The sequence below is a fragment of the Oryctolagus cuniculus genome, chromosome X (genome assembly GCF_964237555.1).
Source record: "Oryctolagus cuniculus chromosome X, mOryCun1.1, whole genome shotgun sequence".
In the NCBI taxonomy this organism is placed as follows: domain Eukaryota; kingdom Metazoa; phylum Chordata; class Mammalia; order Lagomorpha; family Leporidae; genus Oryctolagus; species Oryctolagus cuniculus.
In genome coordinates, this window is record NC_091453.1 from 40,273,908 (window position 1) to 40,301,722 (window position 27,815).

Sequence of the window (27,815 nt, forward strand, 5' to 3'; positions counted from 1 at the left end):
AGACAGAGGTAAATTTCAAAAGGTTTTTTAAACATAATTTAAAATAAAATAAATAAAAAGGAATTGCCAACTGATACATGGTAAAGCATCATGAGTCAAAAATACTATGCTTAAACCAAAGGCATAAGACAACATATTGTATGATTAGAATTATATGAAATCTCCAGTATGGACAAATCCATAGAGACAGTGTAGTAGTGGTGGTCAGGGATGAGGGGGCCAGGGGGTATTGTGAATTATTTCCAGGTACATAGTTTCTTTTTGAAATGATGGAAATATTCTGTGATTAAACAGTGGTGGTGGATCAACAACTTAGTAAATATACTTAAGACATTTAATTGTACATTATAAAAGATGAATTTTTATTATAATTAATTAATTTTCAACAAAAATTTTTGAAATAGCCTATGTCCACAAATACCCATCTTCTGAAAACTAAACAAAAATTATGGTATTCAGGCACTAGGATTGAATGCAGATATTAAAAATATTTTAAAAAGGAGTTGGTGCTGTTGTGTAACTAGTAAAGCCACTGACACTCCCATCTAATACAGGTACTGGTTCAACTCCCCTCCCTGCTAACATGCCTGGGAAAAGCAGCTGAAGATGGCCTAAATGCTTGGGCCCCTACACCCATGTGGGAGACCTGGAAGAAGCTCTTGGCTCCTGGTTTCGGTTTGGCCTAGTCCTGGCCATTGTGGTCATTTGGTGAGTGAACCAGCAAACAGAAGATACCTGTGTGTGTGTGTGTGTGTGTGTGTTCCTCTCAATTTTGTAACTCTGCCTTTCAAATAAATAAATATTTTTAAAGAGATTAAGAAGTGGGAAGACAGAATGAATTATATGGAGAAAACTGCTAAATGATTTCATTAAGTCAAAAAACAACAAAGACTGGTTTCTCTTTTCATGAGAGTGCTAAAGTAACACCGTAGTTCTTATCTTTATATTGGTAGCTAAAAATTATGAACATAGATGCCTTTTGTATTTACAAATGGGAAAGGAACATTCCTGGATTTGAGATGAAAAACTGATTTCCAAAAGAAATAAAAACAAATCAGCTAATTTCCTAATTAAAAAATAAATAAACACAGGTTACTATCACTCAGAAATGAGTTTTGTTCTGTTCTCTGTTTTCATCCTTTGAGCACTGTACATTATAAAAGAAATGCAGATCTATAGCACTTTGCAAATCTGGCTTGACAGTCCAAGCTAAGAGTGCTCTCTTCTGGTTATATGATTCACATTCAGCTGGTTCACTGATGGAAAAAAGCTTAGGGGATGGGCATTATGGTACAAAGGGTTAAGTCACAGCTTAGGACACCAATTTCCAATATTGGAGTGCTGGTTTGAGACCAGTTATTCCTCTTTCAGTGCAGATCCCTGCTAATGCACTTGAGAGGCAGTAATGCACTTAGGAGACAGCAGATGACTGCCCAAGTACTTGGGTTCTTGCCACTCTGGAGAATCAGATGAGGTTAAGTAATAACTATTTTTTAGGGGAAAAAAGCTTAATTTGGAGAAGATGACTGAGAAAAAAATATTTGGAAACCTGGAAGGATTTTTTTTGCTGCTAATAATGACAATTTATTTATTTATTTATTTATTTGTGCTAGTAGTGCACAATATTATATTAACACACAGCAAAATAATATTAAAGGGAAATTATCATTTACTACTTACTTAAAACACACAGATGCTGGAAAAATAAATTAGCATGCACAGGACCATCAAATCCATTGTTTTTCAGAAGAGATACAGCCTCCTTTCAAATTTAACAAGAATAAATAAGGGCTGGCACTGTGGCACAGTGGGTTAAGCCTCCTCCTGTGATGCTAGCATCCCATATGGGCGCCAGGTTGGAGTTTTGGCTGTTCCTCTTCCAATCCAGCTCTCTGCTATGGCTTAGGAAAGCAGTAGAAGATGACCCAAGCACTTGGACCCCTGTACTCGCATGGAAGACCAGAGGAAGCTCCTGACTCCTGGCTTCAGATTTGCCCAGCTCCGGCCGTTGCGGCCATTTGGAGAGTGAAACAGCAGATAGTAGATCTCTGTCTCTCCCTCTGTCTGTAACTCTGCCTCTCAAATAAATAAATAAGTAAATCTTTAAAAAATAAGAAGCATACAAAAATATAGTTGTGAGTATATTAGTGGTTTCCAGGGATCTAATGGGGAGGAGGAAATGCAGTTTTATTTAATAGTTACTAAAAAGTTCTGATGGTTGGTTTTACAACAATATGCTTATATTTAACACTCTGATAATACTTAAAAGTGATTAAGATGTTACTTTACAATTTATACTGTGAATATTTTCCAGAAATAAAAATAAATCGAGTTGTAGTATTAACAGTCTAGGTTGACAGCAGCAGTTCTAAGTTGAGGCTGTTTTCACCTGAAGTCAGATGTTTACCATAAGTCAAACCAACCTGTAGTTGATAAAATTTTAGTTCCCATCACTTTATCAAAATTAACATGTATTTCTCTTAATTTATTGAACAATAAATTTCAAATATTACTATCAATGTCTTTAATCTTGCAGATTTAGAGACCTACATAAAAATAAAGTGAAAATGTTATTTCATTTACTTTTAGAAATAACAAAATATTAAATAAAGACTTCAATGTTTGACTTGTTTAACTGAAGGAAGGGCATAACATTCACTGAGATGTAGAAGACAAGGTAAGAAGTAAGTTTGGAGGATTAGGGATAGATCAAAGTTTCTCAACTAGGGATTCTCCCCTCCCCTAGGAACATTTGGCAATGTTGTAAAATGTTTTGGAGTATAACACCTGGTGGGGCATATGGGGAGTACTACTGTCAAACATTCTACAATGCACAGGGTAGGCCACCACCACAAAGAATGATGTGTCTTCAAATGCCAATAGTGCGGAGATTGAGCAACCCTGGGTTTCCAGCTCTCTTTCTTGGCTTTAGCCACTTTTTCTCAGGAAGCCCTTTGCAGCAGGCTTCTTTTCTAAGTACTCAATATTCTGTTTTTTAATTCATTTCTCCTTTCTCTGTATTTTCTTTTGGAAATATCATCCATGCACACAACTTCAACTATCACCTCTGTGTGATGTCTAGTCCCAACTGCCTTTTTAGCCTTAAAGCTTTGTTTTAAAGCTACTGTTGCACTTGAATTTCCCATCTTTATTGGTAGCATCTGGTACAAAACTACATTGTCTTTTTTCCTCCCAAACCTTTACTAAGTACCTAATTTGTGTAAAGGGCTGTGCTGGATACTCAGAAGTGGAGAGGAGGGGTAGTTATGGTAGGAAATGCCTCAAATGTATTATCCTTGATTAATGGTGACAGTTTTGCAGGAAAGAAATTATTATGCCCTGGAAACCAAAGTTCCAAGAATTTACTTAAGGATCCCAAAGCCTGAGTTACCAAAACTGATTACAAGCTAGTTGTACTTTGACACTATTGAACTTCCCCCCATTAAAAAATATTGAGAGTAGTACTGGAGAAAGTGTGACCTGGTTTTTCCATAGTCAAAAGGGGATAGATATGAAGGCTATTGGAGAGACTAAGGTCTAAGAAGTTCCAAAAGCCTTTTCTTCTGAGATACCAGGTACCTTCTTCTGGCTATTTACCATATATTATAGAATATAACATATCAGCAACAGCAAAATGAGTCATTATTTCCCACTGCTGTAAGAAAGAAAAAAAAAAAGATGAAAAAGTCTAGAGTACTACTGTCAGGTTTAACAGACTTCCTTGATGTTGAAATGTGAAAAAATCAGTATATAGTAAGCCTTCAAAAATCACCAACTTGCTAAAATATAAAAACAGTGACCTTAGATTCTATGACATACGGTGAATTATTTTTCCCATTCAATTTCTGTAGCCAGTATGCTTGTTTGCAGCCTAGTCAAGTTACATGTTTTTATATTGCTTTTTAAACAGTCGTAGGTAAGCTCGTGCTTCTAATGTGAGTCTGCATCAAGACTGTAAAGCTCTTAAATAATTTTGTGGTTTCTATCTCCCATTACACCTTCCCCACATAAGCCATGCAATTTACCAGTTAGAGGTAAACTTGAATTTCTTGCATAAGTTATATAAAACCCTCCAGAGGTTTGGTTAGACTTGAGGGGGCAGGGTGCATCAAATTAAACATATGCATCGTTTTCTAAGACATATCCTTGTAGAAACGTTAAAATGGGGTGGGGAGCGAGGGGTGGAGGCGGAGAGGGGATATACGTCTCAGGATACAGGAAATACGGTAAGAGCGAAAGCGGGAGGAAGCTCTGTGCCCGGAGGGGACCCGCCGCCATCTCAGGTCTCTCGGCTTTGCCAGGGCCAACTGGAGAAAGCTGACGCCCCGGGTCCAGTAATCCTTATGGGGGACCAACCTTGTGCCTCCGGGAGGTCCACACTCCCACCTGGAAATACGCGGGAAGCCAAGCCTCCAAAAAAGCGCTGTCTCCTAGCTCCGCGCTGGGATTATCCGGAAGGAACTCCAAACGGAGGTAGTACCACTCTCCCCTCCGCACCTCCTCCTGCATCAGCCGGCCTGAAGTCGCATCCTCCTCCTCCGGAGAAGTAGGGGAATATATTTCTGCCACCCCAAACCAGGTCAGATTCTTTCTTTCTCATCAGGGACATCCAGGCTCTCTAAAACTTAAATCATGCATTTTCCCTGTTTTTTTCCACGATTTGAAAATAGAAGAAAGAATGTGCAGGCATTAAACAGATGCTTCACAAAATGTGCTTGGACGAAATGATATTTAGTGGCATTAAATAATTTTAATATTTTAGATTAGATAGTTTTTTTTTAAGAAATAGACTTGAATCTTCTTTTGCTTGAAAATAATTTAATGAAGCCAAGATAGGGAGATACAAAAAAATGATTGTGAATTGATAAAATTAAAGCTGGGTGATGTACAGGTTGGGGTTTATTATATTGTTTTCTCTACTTTTGTGTGTATTCAAAAATTTTTCCTTTAAAAAATGTCTAGTGCAAGACCACTAACAAGAATGTATTGAAAGCCTAATAATGTCTATGCCCAGCACTGTGCTAACAGAAGGGATTGTAAGGTGAGGCTTCAGAAGTGTGTCTTTCTTTCTAAGGTGGGAGAGTTTAATAAGTTTGTTTTTTAAAAGTTACAATATGATGGTCAAACCCAAGTGCCATAATGTTTGCTTGTTCAAGGTATTCAGGAAGCATGGAGGATGGACCAAGTCACTGCCTGGTAGTAATCATGAGCCATCAAAAGAGGAAGGGGGAACTTTGGGTGGGCCTTAAAGGGTGAGTGACATCTGCCATGTGGAGGGGGAGGGAACGCTTTTTAGGCCTTGTGCTGTTTCCAGAACGAAAGTCTGAAAGCAAGCTTATTCTCGGAACCAGCTTGGCTGTAACTGTGAATCTATCAGAAGGACTAGGTGGTGATGGTACAGTGTTACAGGGCCTTAAATGTTGTGCTGAGAAGTGTGCAGTTTATTTCATAAGCAGTTGTAATATAGAAGGTTTTTACATAAGTGGTATTATTTGTGTTTTGGGAGTCCAGTTCTTACTATTAGCAAAGCAGTCTCCTGTTTAGATGAGCTTTATAGAATGAAACAATGAAACCAAATATGATACAAGATATCAAATATCTTATAATCAAATATCTTATAATCTTACAATCAAGAGAGAGGGATCCATTCTTTATTCATGAAATGAACTTTAATGGATCCCCTGCAATAGGTAAACATTGTACTTGGAGTTGTAAGGGGTAGATTATCAACATGTAGTGCCTGGTAAAAAGTAGGAGAGAAACAGATATTTGAGTAAATGAATCAATAATTGATGAAGTCACAATAACAACGAAGGAGATTCTGGGTATTGGATTTGGTGGTAGTACAGAAAGATATAATGAGCTCTTTTTCACTTGAAAATATCACTTCATTCCATAAAAGCATTACTTCCCTCATCGTTACCTCTATCTAAATTGGTAGTGGGGATGAGATAGTGGGAGGCACAAGGAGAGAAACACTCAGATAAAAAGTAAAAGGGCCTGTGCAGGGCAAGAATATAACCATTATTTAATTTCCCCCAGCGATTCAAATAACTGAAAATTAGAATAATAGCTAATATTCGTTGAACACTTTGTATGTGTCAGACATTGTTCCAAAAAGGCTTTGCATAGTTTAATATATATAGCCACAACAACTATACTAGGGAGGTTTGTATAGGTAAAGCTAAGTTTTACCAAGTTACACAGCACTTAAATGACCAAACTGGGCTTTGAATCCAGAATGTTTGTTTCTAGAGTCTGTGTTCTAAACTACTATGTAATGCACCCCTTCTAAATATTATGTAAACTAGAAATCTTCAAAATGTTCATGGGAAATGCAGGATATCTTTTAGTTCCATTTTCCATAAACTTTTTGAAGCTCCCTTGCACAGCTGTTTTGTAAGAATATATCATATAGCATTGAAATAGGGGCAGAGTGGAGCATAAGGACTTGAGGAAGCCAGGAGAAATGAGAAATGGGCAGTAACAGAAGGAATGATTTCACTTTATTTTACTGTTTTTCAGTCTAAAGGGATTGCATTATGACTCCATTTCCTTGGTGCATTCGTAAAATAGTTCACCCAGTGAAGACAGTGAAGATTATTTACAATGCTACCCTGCTTTTTCTGATGTTCTGCACCTGGAAGTTGTGAAATTTAAGGTAACTTCTTGACCAAAAATTTAAGAGGAGGAGGAATAAGAGTTGATTTTGACACATGAAAAATAACTAGCCAAACAAAAAGCAAAGAGCTAACACCAAATAAGAAAACTAAAACTATTTTCTACATTATATGAAATAATTAAAGTGTATAATATTATAATCTGTAAGATGTTTATATATTAATTTATAATTTATTTTATTATATATAATTATGAACTTATAATTTATTCATTCATAAATTGACTCCCAATTACATAATAGTTTCTGGTGTTACTATGAAATGTATCTTTTTAGCCACATTTTCCAATTGTTGATAAATGGGAGCACAATTGATATTTTTATATATTGATTTATGTACTACAGCTTTTCTGAATTCTATTTATTTCAATAATTTATATATTCTATTAGATTATCTTTTAATTAATTATGAATAATAGCAATTTCTTCTTTCTTATTATATTTTTCAGCTTATCTTACTGTACTATCTAGAATCTTCCAAGGAGAAAAATCATGGTAGTGGTAGAGGATTTCCATGTCTTGCTCCTAGGAGAATTCTACAGAAGTTTTACCATTCTTTCAATAAATTTTCTTTCTTGTATTAAGAAAATTCCTTCTTATTTCTAGTTGGCTGAAAGAGTCCCTATCATGAATACATATGGAGGTTTTTTCACCAAATGCTTTGTATGTATTGCCATGATCATATGCTTTTTTCCACCATTAATATCATTGTGACAGTGTGCTAAATTACCATAATCACAATCTAATCCATTTCCTGCTTTTGGTTTCATCAAGCTTCTTCATTGATTATTTTATTTTCTACTTTAGTAATTTTTGCTTTTATGTTTATATTTCTCTTTCTGAATTTCTTGTTTTTTAATTTATTAAGTTGGACCTCTGGCTCATTAATTTTTAGTCTTCTTTTCTAAATTAAAAATTTAATACTATAAATTCTCTGCCACTTTAGAAGAATTTCACAAATTTTATATGTAGTATTTCTGTTATCATTCAATATTTGTTACATTCTAATTTAAAAAAAAGATTTATATTATTTGAAAGGCAGAGTTAAAGACAGAGAGAGGAAAAGATAGAGAAATCTTCCATCCACTGGTTCACTCCCCAAATAACTTTAATGGCTGGGCAGAACCAGGTGAAAGCCAGGTCTCCCCCATGGGTGCAAGGGCCCAAAGACTTGGGAGATCTTCACTGCTTTCCCAGGTGCAATAGCAGGGAGCTGAATCAAAAGTTAAACAGCCCGTATTCCCACCAGTGCCCATATGGGATGGCAGGGATGACTGCGCTACAAGCAGTAGTTTAACCTGCTGCACAGTAGTGTCGGCTCCCTTATGTTTTCTTTTTCACTTTTGAGTTATTTAACCTGTTCTTTCTAATTTCATAAGAATATTACAAAGAACTTTCGAAGAACTCCGATATTACCCTTTATCCAGGTTCCTCAATTAACATTTGCCATGTATACTTTTCTGTTCTCTTTTTTCTTCCTCATTCTGTCTCTATTCCTTCCCTATTTGCCAGTAATTTGCCCATATTGTTTCCTTACCTTACATAACTTCAGTATATGTTGTCAACATCACGAAATTTTATGTCAATGTAATATTCCTGTCTATACTGTATTCAGTTTTCATCAATTGTGCCAATAATGTTTTATAGCTATTTTCTTTTTTTGGCTTAACTTCCAATTTAGGGTAATGTATTTATTTGCCATGCCCCTTTAGTACTTTTTTTAACTTTTATTTAATGAATATAAATTTCCAAAGTACAGCTTATGGATTACAATGGCTTCCCCCCATAACGTCCCTCCCACCCGCAACCCTCCCCTTTCCCACTCCCTCTCCCCTTCCATTCACATCATGATTCATTTTCGATTCTCTTTATATATGGAAGATCAGTTTAGCATACATTAAGTAAAGATTTCAACAGTTTGCTCCCACACAGAAACATAAAGTGAAAAATACTGTTTGAGTACTAGTTATAGCATTAAATCTCAATGTACAGCACACTAAGGACAAAGATCCTACATGAGGAGTAAGTGCACAGTGACTCCTGTTGTTGACTTAACAAATTGACACTCTTGTTTATGGCATCAGTAATCACCCTAGGCTCTTGTCATGAGCTGCCAAGGCTATGGAAGTCCCCTGAGTTCACCGACTCTGATAATTTTTAGACAAGGCCATGGTCAAAGTGGAAGTTCTCTCCTCCCTTCAGAGAAAGGTACCTCCTTCTTTGATGACCCGTTCTTTCCACTGGGATCTCACTCGCGGAGATCATTCATTTAGGTTTTTTTTTTTTTTTTCCCCCAGAGTGTCTTGGTTTTCCATGCCTGAAATACTCTCATGGGCATTTCAGCCAGATCCACATGCCTTAAGGGCTGATTCTGAGGCCAGAGTGCTGTTGAGGACATCTGCCATTCTATGGGTCTGCTGTGTATCTCACTTCCCATGTTGGATTGTTCTCTCCCTTTTTTATTCTATCGGCTAGTATTTGCAGACACTATTCTTGTTTATGTGATCCCTTTGGTTCTTAGTCCTATCATTATGATCAATTGTGAACAGAAATTGATCACTGGGACTAGTGAGATGGCATTGGTACATGCCACCTTGATGGGATTGAATTGGAATCCCCTGGTATGTGAATCTAGAATAACACCTGCCAGTCTTTTTCTTTTAATTTTTCATGAATTAGCATTTCTGATGAGTCTAGGCAGTTGCCCTGTGTATGTCCACAATGTGACTTTATCTGATTATTTTCCAGTTATTAATTTAGGCTTTGTTAGCAAAATGACTAAACAGCTCCATCCCTTCCAAGGGACTTGATGTTCTTTGATGATTTCATAGATATCTGGGTGGTGCCTTTAGTCACATTTTCGGTGACACAGGTAGAATTATTGTATATAGTTAGCACCATATTTCTTATCTAGGTTTTTTACAGCAGAAGATCTCATCATTAAAGGGAGCTCTCATATTTATTTGGTCATCATATTTTCCTACCATGAAGCATTTACATAGCCTGGATTGTTGTCTCTCTATAATTCTCAGAGGGGCTTTGTAGTAACTTATGTATAGTCTCCTTAAGAACCTTTTGCTATAAGCTTCACCACTTTTTGTCTCTCATTATGTAAGGGCCTTATCATACTACTTTAGAATGATCATTTTAATAGGCAAATATGATATGATCAAGTTCCTTTCTTTGTAATCTTACATCCTGACTTGCTGTCATATCATCTAAATCCTTTGTCTTGAAAAGTATTCCATATTTTCTTGTATGGATTCTGTATTTATTTTCTATTATAATCATAATAAAATTGTCACAGATTTAGGAGCGTACAACAACATATATATTATCTTGTGGTTCTGTAGATTAGAAGTATAGTAAGTGTCTAATCAGCCCAAAAATAAGGTGTTGGCCAGCTACATTACCTCCTAGAGGCTCGAGGGGAGAATCTGTGTCATATCCATTCAGTTGGTGACAGAATTCAGTTCCTTATTTCCTTGCTGGATGTCAGCTGGGTGCTGTTCCCAGCTTATAGTGGCTATCTGCATTCCTTGGTTTGTGATCACACATCTTCAAAGCCAACAATGACGGATTGATTCTTTCTCATATGTAGAATTTCTCCCACTTCCTTTGTCATTATTCTCTCTGACTCAGCTCTTGAAAGGTCCTTTGCTTTTAAGGACACATACAACTAAAGTGTGCCTACCTAGGTAACCCAGAATAATATTCTCTATGTCAAGATCCTTAACTTAATCACATCAAGAAATTTCCTTTTACCTTTTAAGGTAACATAGTCAAGGGGTCTGGGAATTACAGGGTGAACATCTTTGTATGACTATGATTCTGCCAAGCACAATCACATTATAATAGCCAGCCATAACATGATACCCAATATCTGATCCATCCATTCTTTCATTCAAGCAACAAAAATACTAAAGGTCTTCTATTCAATTTGAGGTATTTCCGAGGTTACTCAGATAATGCATCTAACTCACCCCAAAGGTTCATAGACTGGTTTGGTAAGCTCTGTGGATAGAGAAGGGCACAGAGTACTCTAAGAGTATTATAACAGAAGAGTGTATGACCTAGACTACAAATGCCAGGGATGACCTCCGGTGTAACTCAATATCTGATCTGAATTATAAAAAAAGAGTGATAGTATTAAATATGAATGGATGTTGGTATAGGGGAAAATAAAGCACTTCATGTGGTAAGAATATAATGACCAAAGTAACAAAGTTCAAGATAGCCTGTTCTCTTGGAGAGACGGAGATGGATGGTAGCCGTAAATTTTCCTGGAGTGGAAAGATAAAGCTAGATCATAAAAGCCAGAGCATAAACATGAAGACATTGTGTGCCATGTTAATTAGGTTGAAGATAAGTCTAGGAAGGGAAGTCATTGAATAGTTTAAGGAGAATAAAATGTTCACAATTATGTTCATATTTATGATGTAGATCATAACAGTGTCCAAGTTGGAGGATAATGCAGGAAGAGATTCAAATGAGAAGACCATTTAAGATACTTATGTGAAAACCCTGAGAAGTAATAAAGGCTTGAATTAAGCCAATGCTGATTGGAATGGAGTATGAAGAAATGGATTTGAGAAAGGTTAATGAAATATTATTGATTAGATATTATGTCATTCGGGGTACAGTCAGAGAAATAGAACCAGTAGAGAAAGATATTGAGAAATGTATTGCAGGATATTTGTTTAAGTCTGCAGCATAGGCTTTTAGAAAAGGCAGGCTGGAATTCTCAGGCATGGACTGAAACTCAGGTTCTCAAATGGAATTTCTCCTTCAGGAAAGCCTTAGCTTTGCCCTTAAAACCTTTCAGCTGATTAATTAAAATCCACATAGATTATCTAGGAAAATCCCCTTTACTTAAAGTCAACTGATTATAGAGGCATCTCCAAAATAGCTTCACAGTGATAACTAGATGAATGTTTGGTTGAATAACTGGGGATTATAGCCTAGTCAAACTAGCATGTCCATAAGACCATCACAGATGAGTCATCCAAGGGAGACAGGATAACAGAAAATTATTCTTAAATTTCCAGCCTCAATATATCACTAACAGATATAAAATAAAAGAGAAGGAACAGGTTTTCAATATTTTGAGTAAGATTGCTATATGGAGATTGCTGGCAATCAGGTGAAGGTCTGTGACTGCAAGAAAGGTTTGGGCCAGATAAACAGATTAGGATATCCATCATCACAAAAATGATAGTTAAAACAAGGTGATAAATTAGATAATTTAGAAAATATTATATAGACAGGAAAATATGAGTTAAGGAAGAAATTCTGGGCACCAAAACTTACAGATTATCTGGAAAAAAGATGAACAGATAAATGTACCTAAGATGAAGGGAGAATCTCAAAGAATTTAATGCCCAACTTTAATAAGTTTATGGAGGGATGGACGTTTGGAATAGTGGTTTAGATGCCACTTGGGATGCCCACTTTGCATATTGGAGTGCTTAGGATTGAGTTCCACCTCTGCTACTGATTCCAGTTTCCAGCTAATGTGTACCCTGGGAAGAAGTGATGGCCCGTGTAGTCGGGCCCCTTGGCTCAGGTGCTTATGGGCATTTGGGGAGTGACCAAGTGGATTGAAGACCTCTCTCTCTCTCTCTCTCTTATTTTTGTGTCTTTCATAAATAAAAATGAATATAAGTGTTTAAAAGTTCATGGAAAATAGAATTAAATGATAAATTTCCTTTGGTGCAAAAAATGTGAAATTCATGCATAGTGTTTTCATAGTACATATTCTTCATAAACTTTGAGGGTTCAATACTGAAAAGTAGCCATTAATTTGTAAATTAAGTTTACTGGTGAATCTGGCATTACTGCTTTCAGTTTGCTGTGAGAGCAGAAGTCAAATTGCATGGGTTTAAGAGTGACCAGGAGGTACTCAATTGAGTCTTACTAATATAACCATTCATAGGAGTTGTTTAGGTGATATGGGAGGATAAAAACTGGATGATACAAAAAATTAGATGTAACTGTGAAAAGATTAACAGCCAAGAGAGTATTAAAAAGTAATGGTGGAAATTTGCTCATCTTTAGTGACTGAGAGTAGTAAGAAAAGAGACTGAAGATATAGAAGAAAAGAGAATTCATAACTGAGAAAGAAAAGAAATAAACCTGGTTGTCTGAGGGGGAGGAGCCAAGAGAAAGACTTATTTTCTTCTTTGGATAAGACTAGAGTGGTGGCTCCCAATTGAAATAATGTAATCAGGCCGGCACTGCGGCTCACTAGGCTAATCCTCTGCCTTGCGGCACCGGCACACAGGGTTCTAGTCCCGGTCGGGGCACCAGATTCTGTCCCGGTTGCCCCTCTTCCAGGCCAGCTCTCTGCTGTGGCCCGGGAGTGCAGTGGAGGATGGCCCAAGTGCTTGGGCCCTGCACCCCATGGGAGGCCAGGAGAAGCACCTGGCTCCTGCCATTGGATCAGCGCAGTGCGCTGGCCGCAGTGCACCGGCCGCAGCAGCCATTGGAGGGTGAACCAACGGCAAAGGAAGACCTTTCTCTCTGTCTCTCTCTCACTGTTCACTCTGCCTGTCAAAAAAAAAAAAAAAAAGAAAGAAAGAAAGAAAGAAATAATGCAATCTTGAGGGGGTGGTTTGAAAGTTTATGAAAGGCAATTAAGGTGATTATAACAAGCAGAGTGCTCGCTGGCATGTTGTGAATATGATCAGGGATGCTAAATGTTCTGCAATATGCAGGACAGCCTGCACAAAGAAGACATTTTCTACATCCTAGACAACTTTTGACTATCCCGTTGGATGTTTACCTAGGTGAAAAATCTGTTTATATTAATCTAGGCCTTGAATTGAACTCCATTTAATATACAAAATATAAATTTTACTACACACAGACTTTTCCAGGAATGCAGTTACCAGATAAACCAAGATAAGATGTTACTTTGTTTTGTTCATCATTTTGGAAAATCATGCCATCTACAAAAAAATTCTGCCCTTGGACATTTGAGATATCAGTAACAATAAACCTGTATCAGTTATCATTTGTAGCTACCATATTTATAAGCATTCTCTGTATATTTTTCTGCATAGTTTATTTTCTTCTATTGTCATGCCTCAGCATTTACATATTTAAATGCTTTGCTTCGTTAAAATAGCTTTTGTTGCATTTGTCTTCCTTTTTTTTTTCAAAGATTCATGCATTTATTTGAATGTCAGACTTACACAGAGAGGAGAGGCAGAGAGAAAGAGAGAGAGAGACAGAGAGAGAGGTCTTCCATCCACTGGTTCACTCCTCAATTGGCCACAATGGCTGGAGCTGTGCAGATCTGAAGCCAGGAACTAGGAGCCGCCTCCAGGTCTCCCACGTTGGCACAGGGTCCCAAGGACTTGAGCCATCCTGTACTGCTTTCCAGGCCACAACAGAGAGCTAGATCAGAAGTGGAGTAGCAGGAACTAGAACCGGCACCCACATGGGATGCCGGCACCACAGGCAGCGGCCCCACCTGCTACGCCACAGTGCCGGCCCCTGTATTTGTCTTTCATATTACAGATACCAAGTCTTTTAAAATTACTTCAGGTTTATTTTAAAGATTTATTAATTTATTTAAAAGTCGAAGTTACAGAAAGAAAGAGAAACAGTTCTTTTTTGTTTGTTTGTTTTGTTTTTTTCTTTTTTTTTAAAAAAAACTTTTATTTAATGAATATAAATTTCCAAAGTACAGCTTATGGATTACAATGGCTTCCCCCCATAACGTCCCTCCCACCCGCAACCCTCCCCTTTCCCACTCCCTCTCCCCTTCCATTCACATCATGATTCATTTTCGATTCTCTTTATATATGGAAGATCAGTTTAGCATACATTAAGTAAAGATTTCAACAGTTTGCTCCCACACAGAAACATAAAGTGAAAAATACTGTTTGAGTACTAGTTATAGCATTAAATCTCAATGTACAGCACACTAAGGACAAAGATCCTACATGAGGAGTAAGTGCACAGTGACTCCTGTTGTTGACTTAACAAATTGACACTCTTGTTTATGGCATCAGTAATCACCCTAGGCTCTTGTCATGAGCTGCCAAGGCTATGGAAGTCCCCTGAGTTCACCGACTCTGATAATTTTTAGACAAGGCCATGGTCAAAGTGGAAGTTCTCTCCTCCCTTCAGAGAAAGGTACCTCCTTCTTTGATGACCCGTTCTTTCCACTGGGATCTCACTCGCGGAGATCATTCATTTAGGTTTTTTTTTTTTTTTCCCCCAGAGTGTCTTGGTTTTCCATGCCTGAAATACTCTCATGGGCATTTCAGCCAGATCCACATGCCTTAAGGGCTGATTCTGAGGCCAGAGTGCTGTTGAGGACATCTGCCATTCTATGGGTCTGCTGTGTATCTCACTTCCCATGTTGGATCGTTCTCTCCTTTTTTTATTCTATCGGCTAGTATTTGCAGACCCTATTCTTGTTTATGTGATCCCTTTGGTTCTTAGTCCTATCATTATGATCAATTGTGAACAGAAATTGATCACTGGGACTAGTGAGATGGCATTGGTACATGCCACCTTGATGGGATTGAATTGGAATCCCCTGGTATGTTTCTAACTCTACCGTTTGAGGTAAGTCAGCTTGAGCATGTCCCGAAACAGTTCTTTAATCCGCTGGTTTACTCCCCAGATAGCTGCAACTTCCAGGGCTGAACCAGCCTGAAGCCAGGAGCTTCATCCAGATCTTCCACATGGTTAGCAGGGCCCAAACACTTGAGCCATCCTCTGCTGCTCTTCTGATGCCATTAGCAGGGAACTGGATTGGATCAGAAGTGGAGCAGCCAGTACTAGAACCAGGTGGCAGCTTAACCTGCTATGCCACAATGCCGGCCCCAAATGCTGGCAACTTTTAAGCATAAATGCAGAGATTTGTAAGAGTAGCTTATGCATGATGCTTTGTGGTAGAGGTTACCATAACTGTTATTCTCAATTCCCGTGAATATATCTTAACCTTTCTGTGATACCTAAAATTCTTTTCTTCCTTTACTTTTTTTAAGATTTATTTTACTTATTTGAAAGGCAGAGAGGGAAAGACAGAGAGAGAGAGACAGAAAGAGATTGATCCTGCATCTTCTAGTTCACTCCCCAAATGTCCACAATAGCCAGGGCTGGTAGGCTGAAACCAGGAGCCTGAAGCTCTATCTGGGCTTTCCATGTAAGTGGCAGGGGTCCAAGCATCTGGACCATCTTCTGCTGAATTCCCATGCACATTACATTAGCAGGGAGCTACGTCAGAAGCAGAGCAGCTAGGACTCAAACTAGTGCAATGATATGGGATAATAGGAACTTAACCTGCTGTGCCTCACCACCAGCCCCTCTCTCCCTTTCTGTGATATCTTTCTTTCTAGCTCTCTTTTTATATATCTGGCCACTGTCTGTCATTGCCATTTTCTGAATGCTCTTACTCTGCCCTGATCCTGATTGGGTTGTTCTTAAATATCCTTGTTTTAATTCTCATTTCCACTTGGCAGTCTCACCCACTGCTCTGAGTTAAATTAAACATATATGTAGTTGACTCACAAATACGTATTTTGAGAACAAATCTTTTTTAAACCTTCAGAGACATGTAACTAACTGCCTGCTGACCCTTTCTCTGTGGATGCCTTATCAGCACTGCAAACTGAACACAGCCAAAACTGGAATCTTTGAATCATCACCAGCAACACCACAAACCTGTTTTTATTCTTGTGAGTACTAATTTCCCCAATCCAAAAATTAGGGCATCATGTCCTGTTCCTCCTCTTCTGTACCTCCACTGTTTAATCTGTCACCCAGTCATAAAGATTAGTCCTTCAAAATATGTCAGGAATTTGTCATTTCCTTCCTCATTCACCTAACTATTCCCATACTCTGGTTTGGACCCTCACCATTTCTGTCCTAAATGACAATACTGATCTCCTGCCTCCATTCCTGCCTGTTGACTTGGCGTAGCCTCTAGAATCACATTTCTAAAGTAAATATCTAACCATATAATTTTCCTACTTAAAATCCTATCATGATTTCCTGCTTCCTATGATAAAATCTAAAGTCTTAGCATGGCCTAACATATTCCTTACCGCATGTTTCTTATACAGGCTTTCTCTATTCTCTATTGTTACTAATCCCTCCATTCCAACCACACAGAAGCCTTTTCTTGTATTTGTATTTATATATTACTAGGTTATTTTAATGAACATACTGTTATTTGATGCTCATTTCTTTGGACATTTGGCTATCTCTGATATCTTTACACCCTTGTCTCCCTTGTGAACTTCATTTTTCCACATCCTGTTCATTTGTTATAGACTCTGGAAATTGTATTCCTTGTTCCCTCTCCTCTGCCTCTAGAAGTGAATACTTCCTCTTTGCCATTTCTGTGCTTGGTATTTGTCTATTACTGCACATGTCAAGTGCTGACTTGGCAGATGGCATGTTGAATTCTCAGTGTAACATCTTCCATCTGGTTCATTAGCAATGTAAAAGAGAAGTAAAGGGCATAAAAGAATTTTATTAGTTTACTTCATGGTTTTTGCTTTGTTTTAATATAACTTATAGTGAAGTCCATAAATCTTAAGTGTTTAGCTTGATGAATTGTTTCTGTCTGCCAGTAGTGTCTTTGATATCCATCACTTATCTGTATTTTAAACATATTACTGACTCATGGATTGCAAGATTTTATAACATGCGTTTATTTTGTTAAATTGTACATTTCCAAAGAACCAAACTAAGTAACAGCTCTACTTTTTTAAAGCATTAATCACATAGATTTTATTATGGTTTTCTTTTCCTTTAAATTATATCAATTGCTATGACTCTAACACATTTCTACTATTTTTTTGGCCCTATGTTATAAAATTTAAATTGTGAACATAAAAGTTGTTTTTATTTAGAAAGTGCTTATTATTGTCCTGGTGGGGCAACATAAGCTTTTGAGTGATTGCAATGATTTCTTGCGTCTCAAATTTGCCTGATTCTTTACAGGAAGACTGGGAAACTTTGTTATATAGTTGTTTGCATGTTTGGACGTCTGTCATTTAAAAGCTCAGGAAAACAAAAGCTGTTATTTGTGTGACAGGCATCTTCCTATAAAATATTGTAAAATCAAAATTATAGTCTGTTCTAACAGATTTTTAATACCCCCAAATGACTGGCAATCATTTTTAATATTTTATTTCTCATAAAGAGAAAGGCATTTTAAGGAAGCAGTTATCTTCGTAAATTTATGAACAGTTGTATAGAGACTGTTAGCTTCCTGTTCTAAGGCAGTCTTTTTAACTGAGATAAAAATAAAATGTTCTCTAGTATTTTATAGATGTTAAATTTTATGGTAAATGAAATTTACTGCAGTGATTTTTTTCAAGATTTTTATTATTTATGTGAGAGAGAGAGAGTTACAGACAGAGACAGGGATAGACAGACAGAAAAGAATTTCCATCCCCTGGTTTACTCCCCAGAATGGCCACAATGGCCAGAGCTGGGCTGATCCAAAACCAGGAGCTTTTTCTGAGTCTCCCAAGTGGGTGCAGGGGCACAAGCATTTGAGCCATGTCTATTGCCCTCCCAGGCCATAGCAGAGAGCTGGATCATAAGAGGAGCAGCTGGGACTTGAACTAGTGCCCATATCAAATGCTGGTGCCTTAGGTGGAGGTCTAGCCCACTACACCACAGTGCTGGCCCCTGCAGTGATTTTAAAATTATGAAAGATTGATTTGGAAATAGATGCTACTAATTAATCCTGACATATGTCATAATTGAAAATAAGAGGAAAACAACTCAGGGGCTGGAATTTCACACGACTGTTTTTTTAAACTTTTGTTTAATAAATATAAATTTCCAAAGTATAGCTTTTGGATTACAGTGGCTCCCCCCATAACTTCCCTCCCACCTGCAATCCTCCCATCTCCCACTCCCTCTCCCATTCCTTTCACATCAAGATTCATTTTCAATTATCTTTATATATGGAAGATCAATTTAGTATATATTAAGTAAAGATTTCAACAGTTGGCACCCACACAGAAACACAAAGTATAAAGTACCATTTGGGTACTAGTTATAGCATTAATTCACACTGTACAACATATTAAGGACAGAGATTCTACATGGGGAGTAAGTGCACAGTGACTCCTGTTGTTGACTTAACGATTGACACTCTTGTTTATGGCATCAGTAATCACTCACACAACTGTTAAGTCATGCCTTGGGAAACCCACATTTCATATCAGAGTCCCTGTGTTCAAGTTCCAGCTAAGCTTCTGACTTAGCTTCCTGTTAATGCATGCCATGGGGGGCAACAGGTGATAGCTCAAGTAGTATGGTACCAGTCACCCACATGTGAGACTCCTATTGAATTCTGGGCTCCTGGCTTTCAGTGTGACACAGTCCCTGCTGTTACAGGTATTTGAGGAAATAAATGGAGGATAGAAGATTCTCATTTCTCTTTCTCTCTCTCTCTCTCTCTCTCTCTCTCTCTCTCTTCTCTCTCTCTCTCTCTGTGTGTGTGTGTGTGTGTGTGTGTTTCTCTCTCTCTCAAATAACATGAGAAATAAATAAAAAAATTTAAAAGCATCAAATCAGTTGTCTACAAAGAACTCAAATTAAGGAGATAGAGAATGCATTATGTAGGAGTATTTAGATATTAAATACTAATATTTCTTATTTTAGAATTGTGTGTTAATACAGAAATTCTATTCCTTGTCACATCAATTGTGTGGGAGAGTGGCAGTCAATCTCCACCAGGGTAAAAATAATCAGAATAAGGAATAAACTTACTATTGCAAACTTTTCCCTTATTTTTGATGACACAGAAAAGAAGAAACATTTTAACACAATCCAGTTTTAAAAATATAGGGTAATGGGGCCTGTGTGTGGCATGGCAAGTTAAGCTGCTGCCTGCAGCACCAGCATCCCATATGGGTGCCTGTTCGAGTCCAGGTTCCTCCACTTTCAATCTAGTTCCCTGCTAAAGCACCTGAGAAAGCATCAGAGGATGGCCCAAGTGCTTGGGCACCTGCACCCACGTGGGAGACCCAGATGAAACTCCTGGTTCCTGGCTTCAGTCTAGCCCAGTCCTGGCCATTAAGACCACTTGGAGAGTGAACCAGTAGATGGAAGACCTCTCTGTCTCTGCCTGCATTTTTCCCTCTCTGTAACTCCACCTTTCAAATAAATGTCTTAAAAAATATCTATCTATATGTATATATGTATATATAGGAAGATTTCAACAACCAAGACTATAGCTTGTCACTAGATCTACAAATGTTGAGGTGCATCATCCCTACACTTACAAACCAGAAGATGTCAGAACCTGAAACTTATCAATATACCATGAGACCAGGTTTCAGCCTCCGCTTTAGCTTTCAGCAGCTCCTGATCAAAACCAGAAGGTAAACAATCAGAACTATTTTCAGTGGTCAGCTATTTGAATGGGAAAGAGGAAGTATCTGTCTTGTACTCCCAAATGCTATCTCCCAGTAGTTTGATTAGTTTGTTTGACTCTTGGTTTTTAACAGATTTAATACTGTTTGTAGATACAACACTTATTACATAATGATATTCCTTTGCTCCCTACCCCTCTTCCTCCCATCCTCCTTCCTTCTCCACATCTATCTATCCGCCTTTTGTTAGTTTTTGACATAACCACTCATTAGTTTGAAGATACCCATTATCCTCCACTCCCCCAAACCTGCATTCCAGTGCCAAGGACCCATCCTCTCCTTTCCTTTTAGTTTCATTAAAATGTGTTTTACAAATAACTATTCTGCTCCTTAGTCACCAGGAGTGGACTATATAGCAGAAGACAAAATGGGCTGTGAGTGAGTTGCTTTTAGGCACCGCCTCTGAGGCCCTGTGGGCTCCCAGGCAGGCCACGGGGACCTGGGGTGGCAGTTGGGATGGCTAGACGCCACACCGGCATTGGGAGGAAGTGCAGTCTGGCTGCAAGGCCAGCGGAATGGCTGGACTGGCACCGGGACCCAGGGAGCTGGCAGCTCTGAAGGCAGGTTGAGGGTCCCTTTGAATTGGGTGGTCAGACTAAGGCTTGGTGGCAGGTGTGTGTGTCTTTCCTGGCCTCCTACCCTTGTTTCTTTTTCCTTCCTTTTTTTCAAGTTGCAAAAGGCGGAGGAGCCTTGGTGCAGAGGGGCACGCCACCCAGGCCTGGCAGTTTATCTGTGGCGCCACACTGCCATCAAGCGGAAAGTGTTGGTGGTGAGGGAAGGGGGTTCGGCACAGGAGCAGGCGAGAGCGAAACAGTGGGCAGATGGGGCGGCAGGGGTCCCCGCGGCTGCAGCTCCACAAGTAGCTGGTGGCTGGCACTCACCCCCCCCTTCACCCCTGCTCCCGGCTCCCTCCCAGACACACGGTCTGCTACCGCGGCGCTCTCTGCTATAGCAGGTGCTAGGGCCAGGGCAGTCCGTCATGGCGGCCGGCTGCCCATGGATGTGGCCTGGGGCCGCCATACGAAAAATGTCCCTCCCCCAGCACCTGTCATCTCCTCTGCTCCCGGGGAGGACTGGGGCCTTACTCTCCGGGGTACTCCCCCTAATGGACACCAAGGCTAGGGGCTTCCCGTGGGCTCACTCCAAAATGGCCTATGGCGAAGCTCCGCCCTCTGGGCTGAATTCAGGCCCTTGGGGGCTGTCTGCATTTCTGTGCCAGAATCTAAATTTAGAGTGCAGGCAGGCCTCTGGCCCGTTTGCAGCTGGTGCTGGTGTTTGTGCTCCTCCTGGTGGTGACGGTCGCTGGCAGGTCGCCAGGTGAAGGGACAGGGCGAAACGCCCTGGTGTGCACGCTGTCTTCCAGGCCTCTGTCTCCGGGTAGGGAAATTCCAGGCCTGGGCCTAGTCTCTTCAGCCAAGCACATCCCCTTGCCTGTCCCTGTGCTTGGCTGAAGGCGAGCTTCCCTGGTGCTTGGTGTTTTCAGACACAGTTGCCGCTGGATGGCACTGTAGCTCCACAAATGACTCACCCTGATCCCAGCCCTCCTCTACCTCTAGCCCTACCATGGCCTCTGCTTTTTGCAGCCTCAAAATAAAACACCAGCAAACCAAAAACAACAGCCCCCGCCTCGAACACAGGGGCCTTGCCTTGGGCCAGTGAGGATTCTCACCCAAGTGTAGCCAGGCTGTACCCTTTCTCTCTGGTTTCTTGTCTTGGATGCACCCTCCAGTGAGCACATCAGAGCCCCTGCTGCATGGTGGAGTTTTCAGGGGCAGGGCTGGGGTTAGGAGGTGTTGTGTGGATTCACCTCTGAGTGAGAGCCTGAATCCTGGCCAAGAACAAGGGCTTGTTGCTTGTGTGCCTTTCACCTTTCCCTCTCCAGCAAAATATGTGTGTGTTTGCGGGTGGGGGGCGGGGGCATGGTGCTGCTGCTGCTGCTGCTGCTGCTGTTGGTCATCTGGAGAGAGAGCTGTGTTGCTTAGAGCCTAATAGACTTCTGTAGTCTTCGACTTAAGTGGGGCTCTGGGCCTGCTCCTGATTCAGACAGGAAAGGAAATGAGTGATTGGGGGACACATGAGACCAGTTCTTAAATGCTTTCCCAGCAGACGTGCCACAAAATATGGGAGCATGAGTTTACACACATGCAGCCTGGTGTGATGGGGAACCCTGATGACCTTGCTATGCAGGTATCCCACCCAACCCGTGCCACTGGGACCTCTGAAGCAGCATGGAGCCCAGTGCTCAGTGCTTTGCACAGTACCCAAGATGTTTTGCCTCTTCACTTGAGTCCTCCACACCTGTGACAGATGTTGGCCCCAGGCAGGAAAACACAGGCTTTCCTAGGAGAGAAACTTAAAAACTCTGGGCCATTGCAACCTGGGGAGTATGCAGGGGGACGCCCACAAAGTGGAGTTAACATTTCCTTTGTTCTTCCACTTGAATGTATCCCTGGAGGGAGTTCTGGCCAGAGAAAGAGATACCCTCATGCAAACAGGTGTCACCTCTCTGTCTACTCGCTCTGTCTCGCTCACACACAGATGCACAGAAACAGACACACACACACACACACACACATACACACTCAGAACTGTCAGGCATACAGTACTCTGGAGTTTACCCTGATGTTTAGTAACCTCAATGTCCCATCCAACACCTGTTTTGGGAAAATGTAGGAAGAGGGAAATGCAGAGATGTGGACAGGGACCATCGTTTTTCATGTTCAACAGCAATCCCTTCTCACCCCTTCCTGAGTCTTCATGTGCTTCCATGCATACTCAGGCAAGCGAGTGTTCCAGTTTCCCCTTACATGAAAGCATCTGTGCAGGGTACCCCAAGCCAAGCTAAGGGTGCCAATTGTTGAGCTTCCTGGTCCCCACTTACTACTGCTTAGTGTTCTGGCATGCCATGAACAGTAGTGGATGAGGTTTTCCAGGCATGAAGGGGGTGGGAGATGGGAAGCCTTAATATATTCGTGTCAGGGTGCCACAAGCCTGTGTCTGTACCCAGTTCAGGTCTCTGGCTCCAACAGCTGAGGCTGTGCGGCTGTGCCATGACTCCTGCCTCTTCCCCCAGGAGGCCACAGGCTGCCCTCCTGTATTTCATCTGTGTGCGAGGGGATGCAAGCCCCACTTGGTCCTTGTTCTGTTTTCTACATGACTACTGCATTATGACGTTTGCCTCTGCTTCTCCAATTCTTGTTTTGTGGAGAACTGATTTCTGCGTGGAAGGCGGGATGAGATTGGGTGGGAGCACGGAGGTCGGATCCTGCAGGAGAATGAACTTTCTTTGCCTGTGCAAGTAAAACCATCTGTATTGACTATTGGAATGGATCACCTGCCACTTGTACCCTCCCTTTGTCAGGTCCCTGCTTACCTCATCCTCTCATCCAGTGGTGAAAGAGGTTTGCTGGGTTTGTGTATTGTGGTCACAGGACATACTATCTTCTTCAGGGTTTGACATGCCTTTGTCTTTTTCTGGTTTGTGCAGTTGAGGCCTTGCCTTCTCTCCTGGCTCTTTTCCAGTAGGCTGCAGGATGTCCATTCAATTTCACTTTGACCCCATTCTGTGGCGTGAAGTTTGCTGCTGCTTCTCAAATTCTTGTTTCATGGATGATGAGGTGTTTTTTTTTTACCAGAAATAATTGTTGATCATAACTATTAAAAATATGTTCAGCTTTTCTTAAGTTGTAGGAGTTTACCTAAAGCAGGAAGCATATTTAGGTTAAAGCAGTTTTGCTTATTTTAAATGTTGCACTTATACCACAATACATTGAAAATTCCAGATGCATGTTGAGAATCATGTTTTTCTGTAAATTCAAATATAGGAGCTATGTCTATGATTCAAAGTGGAAACATTTGGCATGTTTGTTAATTCTTCTTGGTTTAATATTCTGTAAGGCATCTGAGTGTACACTTTTTAAGATTGGGAACAATTTTAAGATGTAATACCAATACTTTATGAGTTTGGTAGTATTGTTTGTATGAAATTCTGAGACTTAAATGTATTATAACTGAAACTTGTTTAATAAATATCCCTTTTAAAAACTGAAAAACCAAAAAAAAATGGCATTTGGCATTTGTCACCTTTACACCAACATTCAAAGAGGCTGTCTATCGTAGGCAGAAGAGATCACTGTGACCACAAGTCTCTTTGTACTTCCTAAATAGGTTTATACTTTAGCCATGAAGGTCAGTTATCAGAACCTAACTTGTTCTTAACAAGTACAATTTTTATGACCATTCAATTAGAATCTCATATACCTTTCCAGGCCTACTCATTTGCAGAAAGGAGTAGAAACAGTAAGCAAGTTATTTATCTCATGCATCCAAGTGTGATGCTCAGTCTTTGTATGCTGTCCAATTTTTTTTTTACATATATATAAAAGGAATGACTCACAGCAGGGACACATAGATGAGGAAGTTTTGTTTAGAGGATATCACATCCTTTTGCATCTTCTTTTTCATCTCCAGGTGTAGCTTTGCTGTGCGGCTCTCACTTCGGAACATTGCCCACCTAGGTGGCCACCTCACAACCCTTTATTTTACTGCTTATTTGTTTTCCCACTTCCTCCGTTTGTGAGATATGTCATGATTTCCTCTTTATTTTCTTTATGGTTTATTTATTTATTTTTTGAAAATAATTGGAACACACACACAGAGAAAGAGAGAGAGAGAGAGAGAGATGACATCTATTAGCTATTCACTCTCTAAATTTCTGTAGTAGACAAGAAGTCTGGGCCAGGTCATAGCCTGGAGACTGGAACTCCATCTGGTCTCCCACACAGGTTCACAGGTTGCAAGTACTTGTACCATCTTCTGTTGCTTCCCCTGGCACAGTATCTTGGAGCTGGATCAGAAGAGAAGCTGGGGCTCAAGCCAATGCTCAGATATGGGATGCTGGCTTATCCTGCTGTGCCATTCTTCCAGCCCCTGGGTGGGTCATTACAATTTTTTTAAGGGAGAAATTATTTGTATTGATTGATGTATTCATACTGAAATTATTATGTCATTCATTGTGTGTATATTACTATTGTTCCCTGTATTTTTTCCTGTAGTGTATTTCAAATGATATTTGTCCTTTCCTTTGCTTTAGTGGGTTTTTTGTTATGTCATATTGCTATAGAAATATTATGATAGAAATATCATTATGATAATCTTAAATGTAAAAATTATTTTTACAACAGTGTGTATGGATAATCTAACTTATATACCAAATCATAAATCTGAAACTTTATACTAATTGAAAATGGATCTTATTGGAGAATGGGACTGGAAATGGGAGGAGGTGGAGTGGAGGGAGTATAGTTTAGAGGGGAGGTATGGTAGGAAGAAGTACTGTATTCCTAAATTTGTACTTATGAAATGCATGAAGTTCGTATTCCTTACATAAAAGGTTTCTTTTGGAAAAAATATATAAATTTCTTTAAAAAAAAACTTTATACTACAGTAACCATTCATTATGGATATTTCTCAATACATAGAAAAAGGCTTAAAAAGGACTGATACCTGTGTTTTTTTCTGAAGAGGTCAGAGGAATGGTAAAATCTTGTTTGAAGTAAGAATTTTGTCTGTTGTTTATATTATTTGTGTAAACAGATTTCCTGAAAAATATAAGTTATGTGTCAAGAGGCGATGGAAGACTAAGAAAGCTGATTGATCAATTATGGAAAACCAAAAAATCCTCAAAAAACCAAAAAAAGCAGTCATAAAGTTATACATGTTAGCACTTTTTTGGGAGAAATGCGTCTACAGTGATCAAAACATCTGTTACGCCCTACAGTAGAATCTTCATGTTGCAGTCAAATATATCGTGAACTCATTAGCATATTGTGATTTGATTTTGTGTTTATCATGACCTCTTTTAATAATTTTGCTTTTCCTGTCACCTGCTTAAAAGGGACAGTAGGTGTTGTCTTCTCAAGAGGCATATCTGCCCTGTATGATAATCACATTCCTCATTATAAATTAATAAATTGTCATTTTTATCTTTCAGTATTATGATGTAATCAGCGTGAATTTACCTCCTGAATTTGGATGAATTCTAGGACATGGGCAAGATCAGCTTGTAGACTTCTAAGACCGAAGGTCATGGCCTGAATCATGATGAACTCACTAAAACAAATATTGCCCATGAGATGGTCCTGCACGCAGCCAACCAGTGCTCTCTGTTGGTGATATTCTAATCCTTGCTGTATAACTTTAAATTGCCATAAATTCATTAAGGTCCCAATAAATTTTGTCTCTCATTGTTGTGTTAAATCTGTATTACTACTGTCTAGTAAACCATACTTCACAAGAACTCAAAATATAAAATATAACTAAAATTAGTGTCAAAATACAACCTTATTTCTACAAGTGGATATCTACTTATTCATTAGCATGTGACAACACCAGGAAATACGATGAAGGGTAAAATCAGAAAATGAATCAAGATCCCAGAACAGTTTCTTCATTTTACTGTCATATTTTTTTTTTATTGTATCTGTATCCTACCACATTAGCTTCTATGCCATGCTCTTCTACATCTTAACTATTTCCCTCGTCAAGATGGTTGCTGTGCTTGATTTTTATGAATGTTTTACTTTCATTTAAGACTTTTTAAATTAGGATGAAAAAAGAGAAACAGAATTTGAAAATTTTTGTTAGCAACTTTATACATTTAAAATTATTTATTTAGTTATTTGAGAAGGATAGAGAGAGGAGCAAGAAAGAGTGCTCCCATCTACTGGTTCACTTCCCAAATATCCACAATATCTAGGGCTGGACTGGAGCCAAATCTGGGAGTTGGAAATTAGGTGCAGGTCACCTATATGAGTGTCAGGAAACCAATTACTTGAACCATTACTGCTGTCTCCCAGGGTCTACATTAGCAGGAAATTGAAGTCAGGAGTCAGAGCGATGTATCAAACCAAGGCATTATGATATGGGATGAAATTGTCTTAACTACTAAGTCAAATGCCCACCTAAAGTAGATTTCAATATTTCAAACAGTTATGAATTGTTTATAAATTAGATATTTATAGGAAAATGGTCTAGAAACTATAATAACTGTCTTCTAGGGTTGTAGAAAAGAGAAATTTTGTCTTCTCAATTACAACAAAATCTACACATATTTTCCTAAGCATATAATAATACATTTGAAAATGTTATATAAACATGGCCAATATATAATGTGTTCAAATAAGTAATTAAATCTCCTGACAGGATATAATAAAGTTTTAGAATATTTGTGAAATTTGAGTGTTTGATTCAGTTCACTGAACTTAGTGCCCAGCCCCAGAATCAAAGTATCTAAAAAATTGCAAATGGGAGTATGGTGTTAATTATTATATTTTTTTATTTTTTTGGAAATATTTATTTTATTTTCTATTATTTTTTAAAGATTACTTATTTATTTGTTTATTTTAGAGGTAGAGTTACAGACAGAGAAAAGGAGAAACAGAGAGAAAGGTCTTCCATCCTCTGATTCACTCCCCAGATAGACTCAATGACTGGAGCAGACCCGATCTGAAGCCAGGAGCCAGGAGCTTCTTCCAGGTATTCCACATGGGTGCATGGACTGAAGCACTTGAGCCATCTTCTACTGCTTTCCCAGGCCATAGTAGAGAGCTGGATCAGAAGTGGAGCAGTCGGGACTAGAACCGATACCGGTATAGGATGCCAGTGCTGTAGGCAGAGGTTTAGCCCACTATGCCACAGCGCCAGTTCCAAAT

The 27,815-nt window shown here is 39.2% G+C and overlaps 1 long non-coding RNA gene across 16 annotated transcripts; it reads left to right on the forward strand.

The window, feature by feature from the left end:
- The first annotated feature begins 4,214 nt into the window (after positions 1-4,214).
- NBDY (negative regulator of P-body association) lies at positions 4,215-26,361 on the forward strand. 16 transcript variants are annotated; one of them, XR_011385388.1, is made up of 6 exons: positions 4,217-4,579; positions 5,157-5,252; positions 6,526-6,661; positions 7,286-7,342; positions 16,251-16,377; positions 26,096-26,361. It is a non-coding gene; the product is annotated as a negative regulator of P-body association (long non-coding RNA). The 16 variants fall into 16 exon arrangements; XR_011385389.1 differs by having other exon boundaries at positions 5,165-5,252; XR_011385384.1 differs by lacking the exons at positions 7,286-7,342; positions 16,251-16,377 and adding an exon at positions 4,963-5,041.
- Positions 26,362-27,815: the final 1,454 nt, after the last annotated feature.